The 24,350-nt window shown below is 42.8% G+C and overlaps 1 non-coding gene across 1 annotated transcript; it reads left to right on the forward strand.

Moving 5' to 3' along the window:
• Positions 1-3,351: 3,351 nt before the first annotated feature.
• Positions 3,352-3,458, forward strand: LOC132228879 (U6 spliceosomal RNA). The gene has a single exon (XR_009451489.1). It is a non-coding gene; the product is annotated as a U6 spliceosomal RNA (small nuclear RNA).
• The last annotated feature ends 20,892 nt before the right edge of the window (positions 3,459-24,350 follow it).

A 24,350-nucleotide genomic window follows, 5' to 3' on the forward strand; every position in this document is an offset into this window, starting at 1 on the left:
CATTGCTCTCATTTTCCTTAAGAGTTCGCAGCTTTTTGCTTAGCTCTTCCTTGTTGGCCTTCATGCCTTCATTACTGGGTCAGGCTTGGCGGGCTCTGCATTTCAATCCAATGCCATTAGTGCTCGCTGCATCCCTGAGCAATCTCAGCATGTGGGGCATGACACCAGGCCCGTGTCATCGCAGATGTCACCTGCATTCTTTGTCATAGATGAGCTGCCACCCTGCGGCCCCAGCTCTGTCTTGCTTAGGGCAACTGCCCACTGCTCAACCCACTTCCTGCCATCTCTGCAGCAGGACTGAGCACCGGCCCCTGTAGCCCAGGAGGCATTTGTCTTTCAGCTGCCTGATGACATCACTTGGCCTCACCCGCTCCTCGGGAAAGTTTTCCACTTTCAGTTCAATGCTCCAGATGAACTCTCCCAATAGCACAAGTCCTATGTCAGGCTTAATTCTTTCAGGTCCGGACAGGCTGTTTCTATAAATGCTGATGATGTTATTTCAGCAACATTTATTAAGTGCTCTTTGTAAGCAAAACTTAGAAAGCCACGGGCTTATGGGAATGTCTAGATATATATTTAGAAATCACAAAATAGATAATTTTCCAGCTAGCTTCTTCAGGGAAAGCAATAGCATAGCAGAAAAAGTCCAAACTAAGGATTCAAAACCCAACTCTGCAACTAATGGGCTCTGGAACTAGTGATGGGGCCTTTCACCTGAAAATAAGAGAGTTGGACTAGATTTTTCCTTTAAGTTACACCATGCTGGGTTTTTTTTGTGTTTTTTTAAATTGCTTCTTTCTTATATGATATAGCTCAGCAATTTAGAACTCCCACGTTACTATTTGCCGTTGGTGTTTGAGATGTTAATAATGGAAACACTGCCTGGCTGGCATGGCTCAGTGGCTGAGCATTGACCTATGAACCAGAAGGTCATGGTTGCTTCCCAACCAGGGCACATGCCCAGGTTGCAGGCTCGATCCCCAGTGTGGGGCGTGCAGGAGGCAGGCGATCAATGATTCTCCCTCATCATTGATGTTTCTATCTCTCTCTCCCTCTCCCTTCCTCTCTGAAATCAATAAAAATATATTTTTAAAAATTAATGGACACACTGATTCCCTGCAGACATTCTTTGCAGATAAACTTGTATTTTATGGAGATGTCAAAGCAGGAAGCATTTTGCTGGAACATTGCAGGCAGCTTCGTCTCTTTTTGCAAAATCGTGACTTCTAGGTGCTCCTGTGGCCTCTTGTTTCACTCTGTAGGAACTTTATTTTTATTAGCCAAAGACAATGTGGTGAATTCCATGGAGACTTGCCCTTACTTCCGAGTAAGTTTTTTTTGAGTGTGTGTTTTTAAAATCTCTGCTTCTTTCCCCACCAAACTCTCTATGCAGATTTTTAAGGGGACTTTTTAGAATAAAAAGCAATCCTGCAAGTGAATTCCAGAACCAGGTAAGGGAGTGTCTACTGCAACTCACACAGTGCATGATCCCCAGAAATACCATGAGGGTGACCCAGCAAGAGAGCAGCGATTGGCCTGAGGTGGGCCACATGCTGTAACAACCAACAACTTCTATACCAAATATCACCATGAGCACTGGCACAGGCTTTCCCTTCAAGCAGTCCTCCTGGTTCCCATGCAGGGCCATCTCTTGGGCCAAACTCAACATCTAAGAGTATGGCTTAGGTCTCAATCACTTCTCTTCTCCTATCTCCCACCCATTCCCCAAGTTTGGGCAGCTTCTCTTAGAACCACACCCCCTTCCTGGACAAGGGAGACACACACACACCCTCTATAAAGGCTATTTCTCTCAGGGTCTTCCAAGGCCCCTCTTTCTCTAGGTCACGAAATCAAACCCACAGGTTTAATACTCACCTTTTAAAAAGTGACTTCTAAATATTTGGAATTCAACATAGAATTTGAAAACCTCATCAACAGGGCAGAACAAAATACATTCTAGGCCCTGTAGGCTGTAGTGTACTTTGTATATTCCTTCTCTCTTTCTTCTCATGTTCATTTATCCACTCAACAAGCATTAACTGAGCGCTGTCCAGAGGGTTCAAAAACAGAGAAGGGTTGATGATGGGAAAGACGGGCATATACTGGTACATCAATCACACTACCAATTACTGGCTGTGCTCATGGTACTATTGGGCAGAAGTTAGAGAAATAGTCCCAACGGACTGGCATCAGGTACTCCCTGAGTCCCACATTCTGCAATTCTAAAGGAATTATTGTCCCCTTCAACAGAGAATAAAATTGAAACTCAAAGGGGTTAATTCACTCAATATATGTCCTCAGATAGAAAGTAGTAAATTAGGTTTGTCCTTTGGACCACATCTAACATTCTGCCTCCTGACCCTCTCTGAGGCAGGGAAGGTCAGGGCAACCTTTGTAGTGTACTACTATAGACCTCAAGGTCGCTGGATCCCCTTCACCCGCACATGGGTCAAAGCAAAGAAAGGAGAGGAAGCCAGGGGTGTGGGCTGGAACCCAAGGTGTCTGTGCCTGGCTTCTGCACCAGGCCTGGGAAACACCACTTGAGCAATGGGTTCACCACTAGGAAATTTGCCCAGTTCTTACATTATTCAAAAAGAAAGGAAAACAAAGAAAGCCCCCGAAGCTCTTGTAATAAATTGACCCATTTTCTCTCTGTGAACATTCATTTATTGAACACAAGCTTTGGGAATAGAGAGATTAATATCACGGCTGCCATCAGATAGAAGACAATGCAGGTCACCTGTGAGGATATGGACACTCTACTCTTCTGTTTCAGAAGCTGAGAACCTGGTCCACTGACTGAGCCAGGAGGTATCTCTTCAGGGCACTGTTTGGGATGGGAGTCCTCTGACAGCACTCCTTGATCCCCCTACCTCTCCAAGCCTTGGGACCAGCATTCCTGGCAGATGAAGGACACAGCCCTTTGAACTCAGAATTGTCACCACCACCAATCTGAGGTGACACTCAGAGGCTGTGTTTGAAGGGAAGGCAAGAGGAGGGCCTCTGGAGGTACCAGCCATTCAGGCACACTGTAATCACCCCACCTAGCGCAAACCAAGAATATCGTCTCAGAGATACTCTCAGAGAGGATATGAAGCAGACAGAGTGAACAGGAAGTATGTTCCCTGGGTCCTAAGTCACTTCTTGCCCTTTCCATGAGTTGAGAAGATGAAGGTGATGGTCAGGAAGAATTGTCAAGGAAGGAACAGGAAGTGGAGCAGCGGGGTCTGAGTCCTAATTCTACACCATGACACTATGCAGTCGTGATGGGTGAGTGCAGTGTTCTGCATCCGCGGAGTTGAAGCAATGCCTGTTTTATTTTCATAGAAAGGATTGTAATCAAAATGCAGAGTGATTGCTTCAGCAGCACATATACTAAAATTGGAATGATACAGAGGAGAATAGCATGGCCCCTGCACAAGGATGACACGCAAATTCGTGAAGTATACCATATTTAAAAACAAAACAAAAACCGCAGGCACTACTTGTACACTGTAGATCCTCAGTAAATAGTTGTGGGTAAAAGATTAAATAAACTTTTTTCGCAGATTAAAAACAGTGCCAAATTAACAAAGCAGGGGTTAAATTAAATGCTAGGAGATCCCAGAGGTAAGAATGATAATTTCCAACACAGTTCAGGAAAGCTTCCTAGAAAAGAGATAGCATTTTAAAATAGGTCTTGAAGGATGAACAAAAGTTCACCACATGAATAATGGAGTAAAGAAACATTCCAGGTAACAGAAACCACATGTGCAAAGGCATGAACTGGAAAAAGCACTAGTTTTTTGGTTGGTGAGAAGTTAGATATAATGAGGATATAGGTATGGGATGGGGACAGGCGGAAAGTGATACAAAAAAAACACTGAGTTTTCAGTGAGAAATTTGGACTTTTTTCTATAACAGCTAGAAATCACTCAAGGCTTTTAAAGAAAGAGCACAATCAAAATTTTATTCTTTTCTTTTTAAATAATTTTATTTTTTAATTACAGTTAATATACAATATTGTATCCGTTTTAGGGGTACAACCCTGTGAGTAGACATTTATATAACTTAGGTAATGACCCAGATAAATCTAGTACCCACCTGGCACCATACATAGTTATTAGAATACTAGAGGCCCAAGTGCACGAAATTCATGCACGGGGGTGGGGAGTTGTCCCTCAGCCCAGCCTGCACCCTCTCCCATCTGGGACCCCTTGGACATCCCTCTCACAATCCAGGACCACTGGCTCCTAACTGCCAGCCTGCCTGCCTGATTGATGCCTAACTGCTCCCCTGCCAGCCCGATTACCCCCAACTACCCTCCCCTACCAGCTCAATTGCCCCCAACTGCCCTCCCCTGCAGTGACCTGACTCATCTGCCAGACCGGCCTCCTCTGCACTGCTTGGAACCGCAGGGCCCCGAGGCCTCACAGCGCGGAGCGGCTGCTGGGCCCCGTCTCTGCTGTGCACACAGCCATCCTGTGGTGGTCATCTTGTGGTCGCCATTTTTGTGGCAGTCATCTTTGTGGCAGTCATCTTGTGGCGGACATCTTGTGGCGGACATCTTGTGGCGGACATCTTGTGAGGACATCACGCACTAGGGCACGTGGACCACCTAGGCTTTTATTAGTATAGATCATCAACTATATTCCTTCACAGTACTTTACATTCCCATGACTGTTTTGTAACTACCAACTTGTACTTCTTAATCCCTTCACCTTTTTCACCCATCCCTACAACCCCTCTTCCATTTGGCAATTGGCAAAATGTTCTCTGTATCTATAAGTGTTTCTGGTCTGCTTGTTTGTTTATTTTGTTTTTTAGATTCCACATAGAAGCGAAACTCTATGACATTTGTCTTTCTCTGTCTGACTTAAGTCAGCACAATACCACCTAGATCCACCCATGTTGTTGCAGATGACAAGATTTTATTCTTTTTTGAGATCAACCAAAGGTTGTTTGCACGCATATAAGCATAACCAATAGACACAGACAGTAGGAGGTTAAGAGGATGGGGGGTGGGATTGGCCAGGGAGAGGTCAATGGGGAAAAAGGAAACATATGTAGTACTTTAAACAATAAAGAATTTAAATTTAAAAAGACAATAAAAAATATTTTTTATGGCTAAGTCATATTTCATTATATATATATATATATATATATATATATATATATATATATATATATATATATATATATTTCTTTTTTAGCCATTCAACTACTGATAGACACTTGGGCTGATTCATATATTGGCTATTGTAAATAATGCTGCAATGAATCTATGTATGCATATGACTTTTTAATTTAGTGTTTTCGATAAATACCCAGAAGTAGAATTGCTGAGTCCTTCTTTGTCTCTTGTTATAGCCATTGTTTTAAAGTTTATTCTGTCTGGAATAAGTATTATTACCCCAGCTTTTTGTTTGTTTTTTCCATTTTCATAAAATATCTTTTCCACCCCTTTACTTTCAGTCTGTGTGTCTTTTGCTCTGAAGTGAGTCTCTTTATGACAACATATGTAAGGTTCTTCTTTTGTTATCTATTCAACCATTGTATGTATTTTGATTATAGCACTTAATCCATTTGCACTTAATGTAATTTTTGATAGGTATTAATTTATTGCCATTTATTATTCATACTATTTATCCTTCTTCTTCATCTAGAAAACATTTTAACATTTCTTATATTACTGGTTTGGTGGTGATGAACTCCTTTAGTTTTTTTTTTCTTATCTGGGAAGCTCTTTATCTGACTTTGATTCTAAATGATAGTTTTGCTGGGTAGAGTAATCTTGTTTGTAGGTCCTTGCTTTTCATCACTGAGTATTTCATGCCAATCCCTTCTGGCCTGCAAAGTTTTTGTTGGGAAATCAATTGACAGTCTTATGGGAGCTCCCTTGTAACTAACTGCTTTTCTCTTGATACTTTATTCTCTCTTTGTCTTTAATATTTGGCATTTTAATTATAATGTGTCTTGGTGTGGGTCTCTTTGGGTTCATTTTGTTTGGGATTCTCTGTGCTTGCTGAACTTGTATGTCAATTTCCTTCCTCAGGTTAGGAAATTTTTATCATTATTTTTTTTCACATAGGTTTTCAATTCCTTGCTCTCTCTCTTCACCTTTCTGCATCCCCAAGATGTGAATATTGGTCTCTTGAAGTTGTCCCACAGGCTCCTTATACTGTCCTCATTTTTTAAAAAATCTTTTTTTCTTTTTGCTGTTCTGATTGGGTATTTTCTGCTTCCTTATCTTCCAAATCATTGATTTAATCCTCTGCTTCATCTACTCTATTATTTATTCCCTGTAATGTATTCTTCATCCCAGTTAGTGTATTCTTCATTTCTGACAGGTTCTTTTTTATGTTTTCTATCTCCATTTTTATGTTTCCTATCTCTTTGTTGAAATTCTCACTAAGTTTATCTATTCTTCACCTAAGTTCCTTGAGCATGCTTATAACCAGTGTTTTGAGCTCTGTATCTGGAAGATTGCTTATTTAGTTCTTATTCTGGAGTTTTGTTCTGTTCTTTTATTTGAGGCATATTTCTTTGTCTCCTCATTTTGGCTTCCTGCCTGTATTTGTTTCTATGTATTAGGTAGAGCTTCTATGTCTCTGATTCTTGAGTGACCTTATATAGCAGGTATCCTATAGGGCCCTGGTGGCTCTGGTCACTGGATCTGTGTACACACTCCTGTTGTAGTTGAGCCTAAATTGCAGTTGGTATGTCAATTGGAGGGATTTACTCCCACGCTGATTGGCTGTGAGGACTGACTATGACCACTGTGGAAGATCTTCTATATAGGGCTCAACCCCATGGAGCAGAATTCACTTTAGCAGGGCTCTGGTGCCCACTGAGTTTCTCCCTTGAGCATGCTGCTCATGGAGGTGGTTAGGTGGTGCTTTGGTTTGATCTGAAGCTGTCCATGGGGTATGTTTTCTCTGGGCCCCCTCAGGAGATGCAGGTCAAGGTCAGCTGCTGCTTGTGCCCTGCTCTGGGCCACCCAACATGAGCTACAAAGCTATCTGTGGATGGCTGCTACTTGTGCTGGGCTTGAAGATGCTCAGGCAAGGCCAAACTGTGAACCTAAACCAGCTGCATTGGTACCAGGCCTAGGGCCATTTAGTCAGAGCTACAGGGCTTGGTAAGGCCAGATGCTGCTTGTTTTAGAGAATTTAAAGTCCACAGCATGAGCCAAGACAGTCAATTTTCATGAACTGAAAAGACCTTTGGTGGGCATGCAAGTTGAGTGGGGAGGGGTCTCAGGGAACAGTGTTAACCAATTTGATGGAGACTCAGATAAGGCACCCATCTATCAGCTCTATGCAGGGAGGGCCCAGCAAAGGAACAATGGCCTCTGCCAGCACTTCTGCCTGGGAGAAAACTGCCCCTCCAGCCCTCATCTTAAAGCCAGACAATTCTGTTTCTCACATATGTCCCTGGAGCCTTTTGAGCTGCTGCCCCTAGTGTTGGATCACAGAGTGAGTGAATCTGAGTAAGTCCTTGTGTGGGCCCTTTAAGAGGAACTGCTTGGGACTCCAGCAGCCTCTGTGTCACTCAGCCACAATCCTCACTAGTTTTTACAGCCCAAAATTATGGGGACTTCTCTTTCTGGCACTAGTATCCTAGACTGGGGTAGCCTAGTGTGGTGTGGGACTCCTCACTCCTCAAGGGGGACCTCTGTAGCTGAGATATCCCTCCTAATTCTTAACTGCCACATCTGGTATGTCAATGGGAGGGATTTACTCCCATGCTGATTGGCTGTGTGGGGGCAGTGGTCTCTGCCTTTTCTATCAGTCTCAATGTGGCTTTTTCTTTATATCCTTAATTGTTCAGGTAGTTCTGAATGATGATTGTCAGTGGTTTAGTTTCAACTTGTATGTAGTTGTGGGAGGAGCAAGTACCACATCTACCTACTACACCATCTTGACTGGAAGCCTAGAATTTAGTTTCAAGAAACCTACTTTGGTAACAATGTGAAGGATGGACCCAAGAGCAGAGATCTGTGGCAGTGAGTTGAGTTCAAAGGCTGCTGTCCTGGGAGGTGGTCTAGTCACACAGAATAAGGAGTTTGGGTCAATTTTGAGAACAAATCTGAGATACACTGTCATAATAGGAACAAGTTGGTTAAGGAAGGTGAAACATGAAAGAGATTAGGAGATTTTTTAGGGAGAGGAAAATGAGTTACATTTTTAGATTTGAAATGCCTGAAGATATCCTTCGGGATGAAGAAATACTGAAACATGACTGTAATTCAATTTAGAAATAAAGCTTGAGATACTGACATTGGCTAAGATCACTCAGAAGAAGTGAATAAAATAAGAGGAAAGAATATATTCTAGGTAATAAATTAGAAGCAGAAGGGTCAGCAAAGAGGTGACAGACCTAGACTTGAGAAAAAGCAAGAAAAAAAAAGGAATGGATCAAAGGCATGGAGCTTTTTTCAACCAATGAAATATAACAGAGAGAAAACTATACAAACCCTACTCAGGGATAGCATGACTAGAAGGTGAGCTCTTCAAGGCAGTGGGCAGGCGGGCTGCCACCTTGCAGGCACACGCAGAATCTAGCCACACAACGCGGCCTTGCTGGACACGCTGAGGGGATGGGCTTCCATCAGTTTATCATGGCCTTGAATGTGGCCCTCCAGACGCACAGCCAAAAATGCACTAGTCACAGTCCTCTGAACAGAGCTCACACCTGACATGTTGGGAAAGTCAGAAGACACTTACTAGGTCTGTGTTGAGGACAACAAGGCAGGTGGCAGGGGACTGCCTTCTCTTTCCTATTGGCCTACCTTCATTACACCCACTCCACAAGGCCAGTTCTGAAAATCTTTCTCAAAACACTAGTTGACAGAATCCTTCCCCCTAAATCACACAGTATTTATTGTCATAATTCTCTTTTTACTCCTGTTGCTTGCCAATCATGCTCTGTTCCCTCCATTATTATTCATGCTTCGTGCCCTACTCTAGTTCTCCAACCAGAATATGAGCCTATCCCACTCAGTACCTGGCATATGCACAAGCATAAACTCAGATGTGTGTTGAAATGAATGATTTCCTGGGCATTTACATCCTGTGAAGCTTAGATAATGCAGCCTAGAGTCTCGGACCTCCCAGTGGGGTTTCAGGCCGAGCATGACAGACCCCCCAGAGTGAGGAAAACAATTCAAACATGTCCTGTGCTTGGAAAATTAGAATATGGTACTTGCCTTGGTTCTGGGGATATTATTGACTGTCATTCATCATGTATCACAACCTTATCAGGTACTCAAATGTCCTGAGTTTGTTAGCAAAATTAGGAGACTAAATCACTTTTTAGGTTGAGACCAAATAAAAGAAGCTACAGAAAGGAAGGGAAGGAGGAGGAGGGGTTAAGAGGGAGCCGGATCTCAGACCACCACACACATAGCACTGCACAAGAATGGTCCAAAGCATGGCTGTCATCTTTGGCCTGGATTCTTGGACTTCTTTCTTACCAAGACTATTGCTGGATGTTCTATAAACGGGAGGGAGGATCAGGGCTGCCACAGTTCTGCTGCTTTAATAACAGCATATAAATGGGAGAGCAAGTCTTGCCCAGCTAAAGCAATCCCTGTTTAACTATATTTATTAAAACAGATACACATTTGGGGCCTTTAAAATAACTTAGTGTGGCAACCTATTGTTTCATCTTAGCTCTGGGAAATGTATAGTAGAAAAAACCCAAACATTTAATTAAATATAGATAATTTAATTCAAATAGAGAAAGTAAGGCCAATGGATACCAAAATATTCCCTATATTGCAGACTAAGTTATTACTGGACAATGTGGCTTATGCCTGTGGAAGACTGGGATTCCTACGCCTGTCCCCAGGATGAGGGAGCCGTGCCCATGCGGTCCAGGGAGGGCTGGCCTGCAAAGGGCCTCTCCCGGGCAGGCCCTGGCAAAACCTGCAGTGTGGAGGAGCCCTGCAGAGCATGCTGTCCCACCCAGGAGCCAGCCAGCAGGGAAGGACAAGAGAGGGCTGGGCCGCTCCTTCCCACCTCTGTCACCCATTAGCACCAGAGTGGGCACTGAAAGGCTTTCACATTGCACTTCCTCCACCAAGAATGCAACATCATGAGTGAGAAGGGTCCTCATCAAAACGTATAATATGCAGGTTTCATAAGTAAAGTGCAAGTTACACTACAAACTTACAGCTTAAATTCTATGCACAACCAGCCTCTTTTACTTTGTAGTAAAAGATGGAAGTAGGGACAGGTTCTAAGGTTCCCAATGACCAAGACTGCTGGGCCATTCTGAACCAATGGGTATATGGATATATATAAAGCATAATATTCTAATTAGACCTGAAGACCTTCTGGATGAAGCCAGGGCTGTAAGGAAAGCCCAGGTCCTGGGTGCCAGAGGGAAGCCGGTGCTGGCAGCTGGAGGAAGAAAGGCCTACTCTTGTATGAATTTCATGCATCGGACCTCTAATATATATATATCCTATATAGTAAAAGCCTAATATGCTAAGTGTCCGACCATTCAACCATTCAACCGGTTGCTATGATGCTCACTGATCACCAGGGAGCAGATGCTCCAACCGCAGTAGGTTAGCTTGCTGCTGGGATCCAGCCGATCGGGACTGGGCAAGACGGGCAGGACATACCTTGGATCCCTCCTGAGGTCCCTCCCTGGCCCCGTTCGTGCACTGGTGGGGTCCCTCAGCCTGGCCTGTGCCCCCTCGCAATCCAGATGTCAAGGGATGTTGGATAGCCAGTTTCGGCCCAATCCCCGCAGGCCAGGCCGAGGCATCCCACTGGTGCATAAATCCGTGCACTGGGCCTCTAGTGTGTATGTGTGTGTGATTGATTTTGGAGAGGAAAGGAGGAGAGAGATAGAAATATCAATGATGAAAGAGAATCATTGATTGGCTGCCTCCTACATGCCCCATACTGGGGATCGGGCCCACAACCTGGACATGTGCCCTGACTGGGAATCGAATCATGACCTCCTGGCTCATGGGTCAATGCTCAACCACTGAGCCACACTGGCTGGGCCCAATGGGTTCTTTTAACACACACTAATCTTTGACTCATATGCCTTTCAAAAAGCCATCTAAAGAAAACAATAGGATTTGAGTTGTGATAAGCCTCTCAGAAACCCTAGTGTGCAATGGATAGGCACCCTGCCTTAGTGAGAGTGGAGGGGTCAGTGGGAAGGCTGACAGATCAGGAGCCCGATTTTTAAACATGTGCTCACCATGTGATTGTGATGTGGATAGTGTGTGGGCCATAGTTTGAGAAAAAACTGTCATCATTGGTTTTACATGGGTTAATTTAAAATAAGCCTTCCCTGGGTTCCTCCTGGGGCCTCAGTAGGCATGAAGGAAGACAACCTATTTAAAATCACAAGGTAAATTGAGTAATGTACCTCTACAGGATCATTCTGTGAGTAAAACTTCTATTATTCCCCATAAACCTCCTGTATCCTCCACTAAAAGAGTCTACATTCTTCACTAGGTGTACAGAGTATGCGGGTAGAGTCTTTTGTGATTTTTATGTTACTCTGTATTCTCATGTTGACCATATTTATGTGTTGTTGTTTTTCATTTTTTTTCCCCAAAGTCAAATGTTTCATTGAGTTTAGGGCTCTATGGGGTATTTATCAGTGACATCTCAATCCAGTTGCATTTCCCTTGCAACAGATTCTCTTTAGGCCCCTGCTCTGTCCATCTCTTCATGAAAGCTTCACTCTCAGCACAGAGCTGTCACTAACAGAGGTTCGTGATTGATTTGGAAGTCGAAGCCATATAGGATTCCCACTGGGACTTCATAGGCTCCAGGTCTTGTCCTGGCTTTAGCCGGTGGTGCCCTGACCGGGAATCAAACTGTGACCTCCTGGTTCATGGGTCGAAGCTCAACCACTGAGCCACTGCCCTGTGACTGCCCCTGACCTTTGGTTGACATCATCATTATCATTCTCTCAACTTGGGGTAGGAGGCCATACCTAAAGGCTGGTCTTCTGGAAGGCAATTCCCCCCGGGGAGCAGGGTTTATACCAGACCTCATTTCTGTTCTTCCCAAATTTCCCAACACACAGCACACATACCTGACTTTTTATTTTATTCTCATCCTTTCTTCTGGCTATAACTTCAATCTACTATACTGTTTGCTCTCACTTGTCAGCCAAGGAACAGGCTGAAATGAATATTTGTTGAAAGGACAGATCAATAAATAAATAAGTGATACTAATAAAAGGAGAGGTTCACTGATGTGATAGCTGATTCCTGGAGCTTTGTGGGGCCAGAGCAGGGATAAAGACCGCCTAAGAATGCCTCCCCTAATAGTCCCCTCAGCCCTAATACAAAATAGAAAGGGTACTGGGGGCTGCTTGCATTGGAACTTGGGAAGACAGTGTGATATTACTGTGCTCTAAGTAATTGTTATTTTCCCATTTTAAATATAAATGTACAGATTTTTCTTATAATAACACTCCTTTCTGCTCTTTGTGGCTGGTATGCCTGCAAGCTGGTTAGTTGGTGCCAACATACAGACAGGCCTAATGGTTCTATATTCCTGGGTTTTGGGGAGGATTTTAGCCAAGAAAACTGTGACATCCTCATAAATTAATGGGATATCTGTGGCTTCGGCATCTTGGAACAAAAGTGTGGTTGTGGAATGTGTCCAAATTGTTCACGTGGTGTAGATATTCATTCACATCCTCTTCACACATTTGTTGAGGACTTACTGTACGCAGGTGTCCAGCAGAGCAAGGTGGCAGGGGGCCAAGAGTGAACAAGATGTCCTCGCCTTTATGAGACTGTTGTCTCAAAAGAAAAGCAGAAAAGTCCATAGGCAAATACAATGGCCTGTAGCATAAGGTTCCGTTTTGTTGTGTTATTCTGAAAGATTAAAAAAAAAAAAAAAAAAAAAAAAAGGCCTCTCCTCACAGTGTCCTGACATAGGAGAATGATTTTGAAGCTATTCATACTGGACTACCTACTAGAAGACTCCCATGGAAGGAGATATATCCCTGATTCATCTAGAACAGGAGGAGGCAGAGAGAGCGGGTAAGAGCTGGAACACTCCACGCTGCCGTCCAGAGGGCTGGGCAGTGGGGAGGGAGGATAGCTTCATAAGGGGCTCAAAGAATCTTAAAACTAAATGCAAGATATGATATGAAACAACTTGGAATAGGATGTTAAGGCAGCGTGTTCTTAAGTTCCTGACTTCTTCGCAAAGTTGGTAAAACCTAGGAGCTTGTTAGAAGTGCAGAATCGAGGTCCCATCCCAGATTTACAGAATTAGAATATGCGTTTTAGCAAGATCTCCAAGTGATTCCTATGCACCTAACAGTTTCAGCAATGCCAGTCTAGATCTGGAAAGGAGAGAGAGCTTAGGATAGAGCTGGACAGTCTAGATCTGCAAAGGCATAGCCTAGGAAAGAGTTGGAAAGAAGATATGGTCTAAGGTGGAGACAAGAGTAGAAGGAGGGGAAACGTGCAAATGAGCTATGAAGGAGCTGCTCTGCAGGACCACCTGAAGGGTGAGGACATCTCGTGCCAAATTAACCTCTGCATGCTTTTTCTGGGGTCCTACAGTCTGAAGTCATCTGTCTGAAATCCCTTGATGCTCCAAAGACAAATCCTGACTTCAGAGCAAGCTGCTGGGAAATCCCTCTCCTCTTTGACTCAGATTCCATGTTGTATTCCACGGAAACTTGCCATGTTCTATCAAGTCACTGATTTCTTAATAAGCGAACTCATTTTCTACTGCAACATTCTCGCTCCTTCATTCACCATCTGCCTTTCTGAGGATATGTTCATGGATCCCTCCCAAGACATTCACAAGTTTTGAAGTGGGATAAATGTGTGCAAAAACGCTTCACTGCCAGGGCTGCTCCTCAGGAGAAGAAGCGTTTATGATGCATGAACACAACACTAAAACCAACCTTTGAAGGCGTGCTCTCTTGAAGGGCAATGCCAGGAATGTGATTGACTGTTGGAAAGACCAGTCTCCATACTTTTCCACCAGTTGGATTCTGGAATACAGTTATAATAATAAAAGATTTAACATATTGGTTACTGGTAGCTAAATTCGAAAAACAAATCTCCATTTAAAGCAAATGGTGATTTTAGTTCACTTGAGAGAGTTATGTAATTATACTAAATATTCTTGCAACTCTTTTTTCTACCTGGAAAATGTCCATAGAGAACATCAGAGTCAGGTTATCATTTCTGGAAGAAAGAAAAATGAACCTTTTGTTATTGGACTAAATTTAGACCTTTGTTGAGCCTTAACTGTGAAAGTCTACCATTTCTCTCAGTCTCTCAACCTCCTTCCTGTTCTCCCTCTTGCTTCTTCCTTTCTCTCTCAAACTTGCTAACTAAGCTTTAAAACTTGTATTCGGTAACATTTATTCCATTTCGTGTTATACCTTTTAAAGTTCCTGTGCTATAGCCATGCTATAGCATCCCAAACATAACTGACTTAATTGCCACTGTCCTGGCCTTCATCAGTTCCCATCACGACCTCTCTTTGCTGGCCAGTTGCTTCCTGTTCTTACTCTTGAGTGGTTTAAAATAATATATAAAGGGATTTATTGTTGGTTTTCTTAGGTGACATATTATGTTAATCTCTCTGAAAAGAATGGATATTTTTTAAAAATAAGAATGACAGAGCCAGACCCTATTTTGAATGTGTCTGCCTTATGCCTGTTCTAGAACTTTGTGTTTTAAGCTTACAAGCCAATTCGACAGGAATGATATTTTAAAATGAGTTTGTAATCACACAATTCTGAGAAACTTGAATAACTTAATTATCACTCATTTTAATATTCTTTATCACCGATGTATATAATCGGTGATATATAATCACCTGCTTTAAATGGAGATTTGTTTTTTGGACTTAGCTACTAGTAACCAATATGTTAAAACTTTTATTATCACAACTATATTCCAGAATCCAATGGCCAGGTGGAAAGAATAATAATTCACCTTCCGGTAACCATCATCACCATCATAGCAGTTTAGAATCTCTAAAAAGGTTTTATATGCTTAATCTCACTTGAACCTCCCAAGCACTCTGTGAAGCAGGTGCGATTATCTCCATTTCATGGAGAAGGAAGCGGAGACGCAGTAAGATAAAGACATTTCTGTGGGACAAGTGGCAGTGGCCGAGCTGAGGCTTTCTGTGTGCTTCCTCGCATGGTAGAGTGTTGCGATATAGGTATGGATGCAGATAGAGCTAGAGATGTAGATGTAGATGCATACAGGGGTAAACCCGGGAGCCCTGAGAGCCCGTGCCCAGCCTCCAGGCCCACTCAGCTCTGGACCCCCTCGCTGACCTGGTGCGTATAGATAATATCAAGAGCTTTACCCTGAGACTTCTGGGATGGGAATTCTGGCCCTGCCATTTACTACCCAGGTAACCTCGGACCAGTTGTTTAACCTCTTTGTGCTTCCCCAGTCACCTGTCAGATGGAACTAATATCCACATCATAGGGTCATCATACAGATAAAATAAGGTAACACATGGGAAGCACATGGAATGGCATGGAAAGCACCACACGGCAGTGCCACTGTGCACATAATATGCTGCCTCTCAGAAGCCTGTTACTGCTGCTGGTGAATATTATAAAAGTCCGTGTCCACACCTGAATCAGATGATCAGGTGCCACATCTAAGTGAGTAGGAAGAAAAGGAAACTCAGCAGGATTGTGGATATCAGTTTTCCTTAGCTCTTTTCAAAATGCCACCCAGGCTAGACGTAGCAGTGGTTTGAGATTCAAATGTTTAAAAAGCTGGTGAGGGTATCCTGTTAATTGTTCGTGGAAATAGCCGTGGATGGAAAGAGGGTCCATTATTGCAGGCGCTTATCTCTTGCAAGGTTAAGCAGTTCTCTCTCTCCTCGTCTCATCATTAGCCAGTGGAATAAAGGGCAACAATGGCTTACATTTCCACTTCAATCTTCCCACAAAGAACAGCTACATCTGATAAGGCAAAATGCTAGCATATTTCAAAGCTCCCATTACATAACTCAAAGAGAGTTTAGGAGCTTTTTTTATTTCTCCTTAAATTATTCATAACATAAATCTTTGAAATATTTAAACTCCTTCTCCAGTAGCCAAAGGAGAATGCTGATGGAAAGCTCTCCGTGCACGCCTGAGAGAGCCGCGAAGGATGCTTGGGGCAAAAGGAAGGGCCGGAGGGGGCGGGACGGCCTCCCCAAAGATCCTTCAAAGGCTTTCGTTCTGCATGCTCTACTTTCCGGAACTGGGAATGCTTTCCTTTTGACATCAAGGTTTTACCAAATAGGATTTCTTTTTTTCTAATGTTGTTCTCAAGGAATAGCCTTTAACAAAATACAAGCAAACATGTGAGGACTTGGAAGTGTCCTCCTGTAGCAAATGAAAAGTCGCTCATTAGCAAAACCCCGGGGTGCTACTATCTAGACGGGAGTGCAGCTGGCACCAATTCTGAGAGGAGAATAATTCATTACCATGGTTACTGATGCCAGAAATATTACCTTCTGCAATCAGCACACACAAAGATCCTTTAAAGTGAGTGTAAAAATTAGAGCACTGTAAACAATTAGGGAAAATTGCCAACAGGCACGGAAGCTGAACATACACAATGCTGCTTTCAGAGGATAAAAACAGAGGGATGCACCACTGCCACACCAGCAAATCTTGCTGATGGCAAGCAAGGGGCATTCGAGTTCAGGGAGTGAGCTGAAGGCCCCACCAACAAACGTTTCTGCACAAATTTGTTAATGGTCACATGGACAATGTCAGTAAAATACCTATCTGATTGCTAATATTTGCATGATCAAGTTCTGGTTCATTAAACCCACATCCATTTTTTTTAAAAGCTTTTTTTAAAAAAAAAATCAATAAACTTTACTTTTAGATCAGTTTTAATTTCACAACAAAACTGAGCAGGAAGTACAGAGAGCACTAAAATACCCCTGCCCGCACACATGCACAGCCTCACCCCTATCAACACCCCCCCCCCCAGAGTGGTACATTTTTACAATCTATGAGCCTACATTGACACATCATAATCACCAAAGTCCATGGTTTACAGTAGGGCTCACTCTTGAGGTTGCACATTCTATGGTTTGGGGCAGAAGTACAGTGACATGTGTGCACCAGTATAGTATCATGCAGAGTATTTCCACTGCCCTAAAAGCCTCTGTGTTCCACCTATTCATCCCTCCCCACCACACCCCCTCCCCAACGGCTGGCAACCACTGATCCTTTTATTGTCTCCATACTTTTGCCTTTTCCAGAATGTCATATGGTTGGAATCATACAATAATGTAGCCTTTTCAGATTGACTTCTTTCACTTATTAATATGCATTTAAGTTTCCTCCTTGTCTTTTTTAAATTCTTTATTGTTTAAAGTATTACATATGTTTCCTTCCCCCTCCCCCCCGCCCTTGACCTCTCCCCAGCCATTTCCACCTCCCCTCCCCCCCAGCACATGCCCTCACCTCCCCTAGTGTCTGTGTCCATGGGTTATGCTTATATGCATGCATCCAAGTCCTTTGGTTGATCTCTTACCGCCCGCGCCCCCCACCCGCCCCCCACCTCCGGCCGTCCTCTGAAGTTGGAAGGTCTGTTCGACACTTCTGTCTCCTTGTCTTTTCATGGCTTGATAGTTCTTTATTTTTTAATCACTGAATAATAGTCCATTGTCTGGATGTACCATTTTATTTATCTATCCACTCATCAAAGGACATCCTGGTTGCTTCCAAGTTTTGACAGTCAAAAATAAAGCTTCTATAAACATTCCCGTGCAGGTTTTTGTGTGGACATAAGTTTTCAACTCCTTAAGGTAAAGAGCTTTTGCATTTTGCAACATAATCGGCAAGGAGCTCATTTGCTGGTAAGAGTTATGTTTAGTTTTGAAAGAAACCACCGAAGTGTCTGCCAAAGTGGGTGCACCGTTTTTTGCATTCCCGTCAGCAATGAATGAAAATCCCCCGCAGTCAGGTTTTTCAGTGTCTTGGAAATGAAGTACATCATAGCAATATGTTTTTATATCCAGTGCTGTTACTTCTTAGGAATAAAATACGAATAAAGAAGTTCAAGGAAAGGAAACTTGATTGTTAAATGATAGCAGTGGATTTTTTCCTAGGTCTTGAAATAGGAAAATAGAATATCTTTCATCAAAAAGCTCTGACTGAATGGGTGTCATTTCTGTCCATATTTCCTAAGTTAAACAATGTCAACACCTTGAGGCAATCCATGCTTTCATAAACTCTAGTCCAAACTCAATAAAATCCCAAAGCCTCCCGCCCCGCCCCCAACTCCCAGCTCTGCTGAAACAACTGAACTGCAGTAAGACCTCAGTCAAAACTCTTTTTTATTTTATTTTGTTAATCTTCACCCCGAGGATATTTTTTTCTATTATTAATTTTTTTTTTTTTTTGAGAGAGAGAGAGAGAGGAGAGGAGGGAGTAAGGGAGGAAAACGAGATACATCAATATGGGAGAGAAACAACCATTGGTTGCCTGCTGTACATGCCCGCCGACTTGGGCCGGGGATCGAGCCTGTAACCAGGTAAGCCCTCTTTACTGGGAATCAACCCTCTAACCACAGAGCAACCAGGGTGAAAAACTTGAATTCCTCTCATGATCATTTGAACATACAGTATAATGAACTGAAGTTTACATTCTGCAGCATAATTTTTTCATAAAAAGCTTGTTTAATTGATTAGTAGTATAAACAAGATAATAACCTAATTACAGAAACAAAGTGCTTTTGCATTTTGCAACACAATTGGCAAGGTCAATGAAAATTTTCTCTGTTTCACTTATCTCAGTTCTAATTTTCTATTTAACTGTGATTATTTAATTAACTAGGGGCCCGGTGCACGAAATTCGTGCACTGGGTGTGTGTGTGGGGGGGAGTGTCCCTCAGCCCAGCCTGCCCCCTCTCACATACTGGGAGCCCTCAGGCGTTGACCCCCATCACCCTCCAATCGCAGGATCGGCCCCTTGCCCAGGCCTGACGCCTCTGGCCTAGGCGTCCGGCCCGGGCAGCAGGGACCTGCAGCTGCAGCGGCCCCACGATCATGGGCTTCGCTTTAGGCCCAGGCAAGGGACCCCTAGCTCCTGGGACTGCCAGCTTCGACCGTGCCCAGCTCCCATCGCTGGCTCCACCCCTACTTCCTGCTATCACTGTCCAGGGCGGAAAAGGCACCTGATTCTCCGATCATGGCTGGGGGGCAGGTCAAAGGCGGCCCCAGGGCTGCCCTTGTCTGCCCCCCAGCTCTTAGCTCCCCCCTGGGTTTCCAATCACTGTCAGTGGCAGGGGGCTTCTTCCTGCTTTCCCTTTCGCCTCCCTGCATTGTGCCTACATATGCAAATTAACCGCCATCTTGTTGGCAGTTAACTGCCAATCTTAGTTGGCAGTTAACTGCCAATCTTAGTTGGCAGTTAATTTGCATATAGCCCTGATTAGCCAATGAAAAGGGTAGCTCGTACGCCAATTACCATTTTTCTCTTTTATTAGTGTTGATTGGTCTCTACCATTAGAATATCAGCTTCATTGAATATCAGTAACCATGTCATATTTTTTGGGGTGGGAGGGGGGAGGGTGGTCACCATTATTTCTCCAGTAGCTAAAATAGTATCTAGCACATAATATGTGCTCAGTGAATGAATGACTCCTTTCACAAAGTTTGTGATGCTGGGAGCCATTGTTAAAAGAATTGTTTTTGCCTAAAACTACAACCAATACTGCAATACCATCTACTAAGTTCTCTGTGCAGTTGGGCATGTCTTTTTAAAAGAGATTAAATAAGTCTCAAACAATTGAACTACCCTGTGAACAATGAGAAATTTGTTGGACAAATCACCTATAATTCATTTGTAACTGACCACATCATTATGGAGAGTGAATGGCCTTAGGGACTTTAACAAAGGCCCCCCAAAATACCAGAGCCTGATCTTGCCAGACAGAATATCCCTGGCTAATTAACTGAAGCAATGCCAGGACTGCCTCTTTCCCCAGCACAGATGTGCTCTGATTCCAGGAGGACACAGCTCCCGTTCAATGGTGAGTAAAGGGAGCTTTAAATGGAGAACTTACCAAAGACTAGTAATGGTGAAGCCAAGCTTTCACCCCTCTTTTATAAGAGTAAAGATGGTATTATCTTCAACATTTGTGGTGCTTCTTTGAATTTTATGTCTTAGGGTTTTCTTAATTTATTAGAAAAGCAATATGTTTATTTAGAATACAACTTAGCAATTAAAAGGAAAAACTGTCTTTGTATATAACAACTGGATGGATATCAAGGGAATTATGCTGTTGTGTGATTCCATTTACATAACATTCTCTAAAGGATAAAGTTATAAAGGTGGAAAACATATTAGTGGTTTCCAGGGGTTGGGAGTGAGGAGAGGGACACAGGCATGATGCCAAGGGGGCATGAGGGATCTGTGGTGATAGAACAGTTCTGTATCTTTTTTTTCTTAAACTTTATTGTTGAAAGTATTACATATGTTCCCTTTTCTCCCCCATTGATCCCTTCTAGACTGCCCCCACCCCCCACCCCTGGTCTTCACCACCCTATTGTCTGTGACCATGGTTTATGCGTATATGTATACAAGTTCTTTGGTAGATCCGCCCCCCACCCCGCCACCCCTGCTGCCTTCCCTCTGAGATTCAACAGTCTGTTCCATGCTTCTATGTCTCTGTATCTATTTTGTTCATCAGTTTATTTTGTTCATTAGATTCCACATATGAACGAGATACTTGTCTTTCTCTGCTTGGTTTATTTCCCTTAGCATAATACTCAGATCCCTCCATGCTGTCTCAAAGGGTAAGAGCTCCTTCTTTTTGAAGTCCAATGCGCTATCCATTGCGCCACGGAGCCACCTGAGCTCCTTCTTTTTGGATCTGTATCTTGATTATGGTGGTAGTTACATGAATCTACACATGTGTATAAATTACACAGAGCAATACACACATGCATGTATATGACTGCAAATAAAACTGAGGAAGTTTCAATAAGGTCCATTGATGGTGCAAATATCAATTTCCTGATTTTGAATGTACTCTAATTAAATAAGATTTTACCATTGGGGGAGCTGGGTGAAGTGTACATGAAACTTATCTACTATTTTTGTAACTTCCTCTGAACCTATAATTATTTCAAAATAAAGTATTTTTTAAAAAGCAAAGAAATCCTATCTAATAAAAGAGTAATATGCAAATTAACCATCACTCCGTGACAAAGATGGCGGCACCCATAGCGGCCGGGGCAGGATGCTGGCAGCATCACCCCAGCAACGTGACCCCAGCAGGCAAGCACGGCCTGCAGGCAGCACCCAGCAGGGCCTGCTTGGCGGTCGCCACAGCAACCCACGAGCAGGCAAGCATGCTGTGCCCACAGGCAGCTCCCAGAAGGGCCTACTTGGCCCTGTCACCGTGGCGACCCGCGAGCAGGCAAGCGTGGCCTGCTTGCCCACCGCCATGGTGAGGAGCAGATAGGCCCTGCAGAGAGCAGAGAACCATGGGGAGTGGGCCCAAGCCGTCAGTAGGACATCCCCTGAGGGCTCCTGGATTGGAGAGGGTGCAGGTCGGACTGAGGGCCCCCCCCACATGAATTTCATGCACCGGGCCTCTAGTAATAATAATAAAATAGCATGTTCTATATTTCATGTTTATCATCTACTCTTTAAAGAAATAATAGCACCCTGACCAGTGTGGCTCAGTTGGTTGAGCATCATCCCATGCACCGAGAAGTCACCAATTTGATTCCTGGTCAGGCACATGCCCAGGTTTCAGGTTCAATCCCCAGTAGGGGGTGTGCAGGAGGCAGCCAATTAATGGCTCTCTCTGATCATTGATGTTTCTATCTCTCTCTCCCTCTTCCTTTCTCTCTGAAAGCAATAAAAATAATTTTTAAAAAGAATCACTAAAAAAATAAAAATGTTTTCCCCAGAATCTATTTTGACCTGCCTAGTCATTAAAAACTGCCAAAGCATCCTGTGTGTAAAATAGAACCAAAGCAAAAAAGTAGGTCAGAGGGAGGAAATAGTGCTTAAATTACCTTCTCCATTATAGGACAGATAGTGTCCATATAACAACAACAAAAAATGAAGTAGTTCAATATCAGAAGATATTATTAAATTTAAGTGGAAAAAAGATTCCAACATATAACACAAAAGGTTAATTAGGGTAAGACATTTAAAAGTCCCACTCACTCAAAGCCAAAGAATGGCTTAGATCCCAAAATACTATTAAAGAGTGACTTATACCACATATTTTTGGTTAGGTGACCATGTGAGACACTGTCACTGTTGGCACAGTAGAGGTAATTTGCATATGACTTACATACAAGAAATTATGGCATTCACAAGTCTCAACTTTTTATTATGTTTTTCAAAGACAAGGATCCATTAATGAATGGTTTTGATTTCTTTCAGATATATTAGTTATAGCAGTTTTTGTTGTTCCTGCCTCTAACCACTGGATATTAGCAAGCCCATCAACTATCCTTTCTATATGCTAACATTCCAGTCAAGGCAAGGGAACATGAAAATCTAACCTGTACTCTTTGAGATGGTTAGATATGAGGTTGAGCTTAGTCCTCTAGTAGAAAATGCCAGAGCTATGAAATTATAAACCACTAGAAGCCCAGTGCACAAAATTTGTGCACTCGGGGGATAGGGAGCCCCTCAGCCCAGCCTGCACCCTCTCTCAATCTGAGAGCCCTCAGGGAATGTCCGACTGACAGCTTAGGCCCACTCCCTGCCTAAGCTGTCAGTTGGACATCCTTAGTGCTGCCACAGAGACAGAAGGGGCTCCTGCCACCATTGTTGCACTCGCCAGCTGTGAGCCCTGCTTCTGGCTGAGCAATGCTCCCCCTGTGGGAGCACACTGACCACCAGGGGGCAGCTCCTGCATTGAGTGTCTGCAGCCTGGTGGTCAGTGCACATCATAGTAACCAGTTTCTCCACTGTTCAGTTGATTTGCATATTAGCCTTTTATTATATAGGATATTATTTATGAAAGAGAAATGTGTCCTGACAAAAATTATCTTTAATGTGGTATTCTGTAATGGGTACAGATTACTTGATCTGCCCATTCTACCTTTCCTAGTCTTGCTGTCTTGCTATAATAATGTTTATTTATTCATTAATTCATTTATGCTGCACTCTACAATGCTCCAGGGAAGCGCACACACACACACACACAGAGTAGTTGAGGTGAGAAAGCTGAGGAAAAAGAAGTAAGCCAGCGAGAGGTTAGAACACAGAATACATACCCTACAGTGCTATAGAGTTCCCAGTGCGGGCTACAATTTTGGTGCCAGGCGTCTTAGCAGCCAAAACAAAAAGCACACCCCAATTATTAAAGGTTCACAGAAAAAAAAAAAAGAGTTGCTCAGTGTTTCTTGACTGTGAAACCTGAGAGAAAATTATCTGTTGTGCCTCATGATGGCAGTTTCTTGAGGGATTTGTTGAATAATAGCAACATTCGTGTTTTCTGTTTCATTACTTTCTGCACTAATCTGTATTATTTTCAAAATATGTTAATTGAACACAATTTTGAAAAACCATGCCCTAGAGAAACTCACATATGCACAGAGGAAGCATGCACAAAAGCTCTGTTACAGCATCAATAGAAACAAAATAAATGTTCATCACTAAGAGCATGGATAAGTACACTTGATATATCCATACATGAGAAGATAATACAGCAGTTGAAATGAATGAATTAGATATACATTATTAACATGGGTAAATCTCAAAGAAACATTTAAATTATAAAAGCAAGCGGGAATATGATACATATAGTATGATTTAATTGATATAAGTTTAAATAGCCTTGAATAATACTATATAGTATCTATAGATACATAATAATTAACAAAAAACTCTAAACATGGATGGAAAGGACACAGAACAACTTCAAGATAGTGATTCCTAGGGTGGCAGAGAAGAATACAGTGGTCATGGCATTCTTTGAACTTCATGAGAGGATGCAGGGTGGCAACGACCTTCCTCTATATCTGTAAGATTTTCTCTAAACCAAGATATAAAACAAATATGGCAAACCAATTAACAGTCATATCTTGTAGTGGGCACTTGGATGTCTATTACATTCTTCTTTGAACTTTTCTGTGTATTGAAATATTTAATATTTAAACAAAAATTTTAAATGATGAGAGAGAAGCTTGAGGACAGATTTTGAAGGGTCTAAAATACCATGTGCAGGATACCGAACTTTTTAGGCTTTAAGAGTGTATGAGCAGAGGGCAGCCTTATCAGGGCTGTGCTCTGTAAAGATTACTCCACCAGACACATAGACTGGCCATGAAGGAGAAGGGCTAGAGGTAAAGAGAGCTTCTTGGATGTTTTTGCAAAATGCCTGTTAGACA

This window comes from Myotis daubentonii, chromosome 2, assembly GCF_963259705.1.
Source record: "Myotis daubentonii chromosome 2, mMyoDau2.1, whole genome shotgun sequence".
NCBI lineage: Eukaryota > Metazoa > Chordata > Mammalia > Chiroptera > Vespertilionidae > Myotis > Myotis daubentonii.